The sequence below is a fragment of the Symphalangus syndactylus genome, chromosome 15 (genome assembly GCF_028878055.3).
Source record: "Symphalangus syndactylus isolate Jambi chromosome 15, NHGRI_mSymSyn1-v2.1_pri, whole genome shotgun sequence".
NCBI lineage: Eukaryota > Metazoa > Chordata > Mammalia > Primates > Hylobatidae > Symphalangus > Symphalangus syndactylus.
This window is the reverse complement of record NC_072437.2, coordinates 58,610,122-58,615,391: the sequence shown is the minus strand read 5'-3', so window position 1 is coordinate 58,615,391 and position 5,270 is coordinate 58,610,122. Positions and strand designations below refer to the sequence as shown.

Here is a 5,270-nt window from a genome sequence, read left to right as displayed (position 1 = left end):
TTGTTAGGAAAGATACAGTATAACTTATAATCTATAACTAGTTTAGCCCTTTACCTTACACTCTAAAGTGTCATCATTCTGGGATCTTAATGTATATTGTTGGATGTTCAGTGAATTCTATCCACTCTTGCTGTTTGGTATTCAAATATTAATCAGTCCTATGTGAGCTGCAACAGTGTTTCAGTTTATGGTTTTCCAATATTGTTTTTTTTTGTGAGTGAATTTTCTTTATTTCTTCTTTTTTTTTTTTTTTTTTTTTTTTTTTTTTTTGAGATACTCTCACTCTGTCACCCAGGCTGGAGTGCACTGGCGTGATCTCAGCTCGCTGCAACATATACCTTCCAGGTTCAAGGGATTCTCAGTCCTCAGCTTCCCAAGTATCTGGGATTACAAGCACGCACCATAATACCTGGCTATCTTTTTTTTTATTTTTAATGGAGACAGGGTTGCCTTGTTGTCCAGACTGGTCTCAAACACCTGGCCTCAAGCGATCTGCCTGCCTCCGCCTCCCAAAGTGCTGGAATTACAGACGTAAGCCACCATGCCTGGCCTCTTGAGTGAATTTTCTTTGCCTATCCTCCTGGAATTTCCCCCTTTCATGATGGTAGTGACACTCATAAGATACGAAAACAAAACAAAACACAGAAGAGAAGAAAAAAATTATTAAAACAAGGAGAGTAGTTAGGATGAAAATAGGAAAGATAAATAACTTGTTCCCTTTTGATATGTTTATGTTGAGATAACTAAAAGAGAATCAAGTGGATATGAACTTTAAGAAGTTAAAGCTTAGATAAGAGGTGTGGATTGGAGATACTGATATAAGTGAAAAATCAAATATTGTATTTATCAACAGAGAACAAAAGAACCTGAATGTCAAGAATATTATCTCTGCTATTTCTTCTGCCTTCTTTATGCTAGCACCTTACAATGTTATTTCAGAAATGAAATACCATAGATTATTTTTTCATTGAAGCTATATGTTATCTATTGTTCTTAATCAAATGTCGCAGTAAATTGAATTGTCCAGGGAGGAGCCAAGTCAGATTTCTTTTCAGTATAAAAAAAAAAAAAAAATGCAATTCTTCAAAAGTAACACAATTTCAAGAAATTTGGTGTGTTTCTGTTAGTCGTTCATGTGTAGCATTGAAAAGAAAATGCCTTTTGAACATACATATAATTTACTCATTCAGTATATTTACTGAGGGTCTATTATGTGGCAGGCACTGTTCCTAAAAGCCAAAAATACAATGATAACCCAGAGAAACAAAGTTTATGCTCTCATTCCATTGAAATCAGCACATAAACTTGATGTTTAACATATAAAGCAGTTACAAATGCATGTAACATAAAAAAGAAAGGTTAGGCAATAGGAAGTATTGTGAAGTGGTATTTTAATACTGGTATCAAAGAAGGCTTTAATACAGAAGTGGTGCTATACCTGAATATAATGAAAAAATAAGCCATCCAAAGGAGAATGAATATAAGGCTCCAGCTTTTTAATGCTCAAAGCATGCAAGAATGTCAGCATGGCTGGAAAGGAGTGAGCAAGAAGATAGAATAGTGTGTGATGATTAATTAATAGATATGGGAAGGGTTCTTATCATGTATGACCTCTTTTTCCACACAAAATATTGTGGTTTTTATTCTTGGCATAATCAAGAGCAGCCATTAGATTGTGGGACTACAAAGTGATGCCATCTTCTTATTGTTTTTATATCATTATCTCAGGTTGAAATTGTGCTACAAAAACAGCAATGGAGTATCATGTGTTAACAGGTGGCTTGTGAAGAAGAAAGAGATTCTAGAAGAATCTAAAATAGTGATAAGTGACCAGAGTCTTAAACGAGGTAAGGGAGTGAATCACGTGGAGATCTCTAAGGGAAATTCCAGGCAATTGCTTTGGAGGAATAGCAGTAAGTACAGTTTGGTTTGAGTTGGCCTGGTAGAGAGAATGAAAGGCAATAATTTTGGAGAAGCAGATTTGTGACAGATCACGTAGTGCCTTTTAGAATATGGTCGTGTGCTTGAGATTTTGGGGAACGGATTTGAAGGTTCTGAGCAGGAAAGTGACAGGCTTTCTCTTTTACTGAAAACACAACATTTTTTCACCAAGGTGACTTTTACTGCCAGGGAACAAATAGTTTTTAGCAGAATGAAAGAGAAGAGGCAGGAATGGCACCTCTGAAATTATTGCAGGAGTCCAATTGAGGGAAGGTGGTGGCAGGGTGTAGGGTCATAAGGGTGGTGCATGGTGTGCAATTTGTGGTGTATTTTAGGTAGATTCAGACAATGTGAAAACAGATTGCATGTTGAGTATTAGAAGACTTAAGAAAACTCTTTTTAATAAGATCTTACTCTTCTCTTTCAACCTTTCATTTTCAAATTTTTGGTGATAATGTTATTTTGTTTCCATTTAATCCTTCTCTTTTGTCAAAGCTCAAAATGAAAGAGAAACAGCAAATAACCCCTCTCTAGCTCTTGCCCTTGTTTCCCACTGTGTTATTTCTTTCTACTCAGATGTACATGTATGCTGCTGCACATAATTACACATTTTTGTATGGAAAAAAATAGAACATTCAATGCCTGATGAGCATCACAATAAACTTTTCTCGTAAGTAAACTTCCTTACAGTGCCAGACACAAATGTCAAGGAGTTGTTTAGCACTTTTTCACAGACATCAATGTTTTTATTCCCTACTCAGCAGAGTTCTGTATTCGGTGACATTACAAAGTCATTTGAAGGAAAGTTGCCTGGTGAGAGGGAAGATGATAGTCCTCTTTGTCTTTTAAGTAACTAAAAATGTTTCAGCAAGACAAATTTCACAGTGTTCTAACTCAGTTTTTCTTCCCCTTTCTAAGTGAACATGTGAAGACTGGAAACTGAAGAAATGCCCTTCTAACTGGTGGGCAAAAAAAAGGACAGCTTTCTCCACTCTTTCAATCGCTCATTAAAATATTGAGTATTATAAAAGAGACTGGCTAATTCATGTAGGGTAAGATTATTTATGTTATTTTACATTTTTGGAAACTAAGCATTTGAAAACAAAACACAGCGAGTCTCACCCTTCAACTCCAAGGAAATTTCAAATTAGATGGTAATACTCACAGGAAATGCATTTCATATAGGTCTTTTTTTTTTTTTTTTTGAGATGGAGTCTCGCTCTGTCACCCAGGCTAGAGTGCAGTGGCGCAATCTCGGCTCACTGCAAGCTCCGCCTCCCGGGTTCACGCCATTCTCCTGCCTCAGCCTCTCCGAGTAGCTGGGACTACAGGCGCCCGCCACCGCGCCCGGCTAATTTTTTGTATTTTTTTAGTAGAGACGGGGTTTCACCGTGGTCTCGATCTCCTGACCTCGTGATCCGCCCGCCTCGGCCTCCCAAAGTGCTGGGATTACAAGCGTGAGCCACCGCGCCCGGCCTAGGTCTTAAAGAATAATTCAAATCTCAAAAAAGAGACTGAAGATGGACACATGAAGAGGAATGAGAAATGGAAGATACAGTGCTGTCAAAGAAAATAATGCACTCGGAGTTAAACAGTCAAGGAAGACTTTATTAAACATTATTATTAAAGACTTTATTAAAGACTATTATGATAGAGATCAAGACTATTGCAATAGAGGAGAAAAACGGAATTTAACTCCCCTAAAAAAAAGGGCAGGAGAATTTTAAATATTTTTTTTTTTAAGAGCTGGGTTGTTCTACAGCATAAGAGAACATCAGAAGGGATATTGGTCCATGTGATTAGGCCTCTGTGTTTGCTACTTAGTGCTTGGTGAAGTTAGGCTCTTACCCTCCCGTAGAGACTGGGAGACAGAGACTGCCTTCGATAATTATATTTCAAAGGGATGACTCCTCTGTCTTTGAGAAAGGGTTATAAAACGAGGCTTTAAAACAGGGTTTATAAAACAAGAATTAGGCTAGAAGAAAATGTATATCTCAATGGAGAGAGAAAAAATTAAAATGTCGAGTTTTCTAAAGTAAATGCTCTAGGAAAAGGGAGGACAGGGGCCCAAAGTCAGGCAGAAGCCTGTATAAAGTCTAGTCAATCAGAGGAGAACATTAAGGCCATCGTGGTTAGTACAAAATGAAGAACATGGGTAGAGAGGTTGACCTGCACCAAATCATGAGGTCTGAAGACATTCCTTTTTCTTAGTGCTATTATTAGAGTGTTGTTGTGATTTTGATATAAAGGGTAAAAGGAGATAGAGACATACTCAAGTAAACTCTCCAGGAAGCTACTATATTAGTCATAAACACTAGTTAATAAAGTCCTATTGTGGTATTAAAGGCCATGTAAATGAAAGGATGGATGATCAAAGAATTACTGAATAAAGTAAAATATTTATTATATCTATGCATTCATCTATCTATCTATATTTACATATTTTCTGTCTTTATTTCGATAAACCAAACTTTTCTGCAACTAGATTTTGCTTCTTTTGATTCTCCTGTGACTGTTGACAGTTTAAATAGTCACACAGGGCCCACAGGTTTAACAGACAGACGTCCATCGGTTAAAATAACAGATGAGCAAAGCTCTTGAGCCACTGAAGTTACTTAAGATTATAATTACTGTGGCATTAGAGTTCCTAGATGTCCGTATAATCCCTGTCCATTCCCTGGATGATGGTTTAATGGTTTTGTTTCTGGCATTAAGAATGCTGTTTCCAATATTCATGGCAAATTAATTCACTAGGGAAAGGTGAGTGACAGTGTACTGCCAGCGGTCATGACTTCCTCTTAGGCTGTCATTTAGTCTGTTGTTTTCTGTTTTTAGCATAAAGAAAACTTTTGCTTGTTTGTGTCAACAATGCTCTCCCAAAGAGCTTAATTGTGTCTGTCTGCATAACAAACTGTACAACTGAGCCAGTGCAAACATTGGATACGTAGTGTGTCACATGATTGCTTAACTCTGATGCATACTTGGGAAAGGTCATTTAGGATTCCTAAATGAAAATTGTTGTCAATTTTAATTTATTCTAGGAGAATTAAATGAATAGTTTTTATGGCACTGAAAAAAATTAAAAATTAAGTAGCTATAATACCTACTCCGATTTTTAAAAATGCACTCATTCAGATTATCATCTTTACTGAAAATTTATTTCACTGCTTTGTCAAAGTCATCTCATTTTTTGGAATTCTTCTTTGTCTTTGTATTTATTTGAATAATCAAAGTAATTCATGACAGATCAAATGATATTTTTTGGTTAACTTTAGAAAAAAAATAGATAAATTAAAGTCCAGATGTGAGTGGAATATATTTACCTCTAG

At 36.3% G+C, this 5,270-nt stretch overlaps 1 long non-coding RNA gene across 1 annotated transcript; it reads left to right on the top strand.

Annotated features, from left to right (window-relative positions):
* The first annotated feature begins 245 nt into the window (after positions 1–245).
* On the top strand, positions 246–4,481 carry LOC134732609 (uncharacterized). The gene is made up of 3 exons (XR_010115930.1): positions 246–604; positions 1,729–3,126; positions 3,422–4,481. It is a non-coding gene; the product is annotated as an uncharacterized lncRNA (long non-coding RNA).
* The last annotated feature ends 789 nt before the right edge of the window (positions 4,482–5,270 follow it).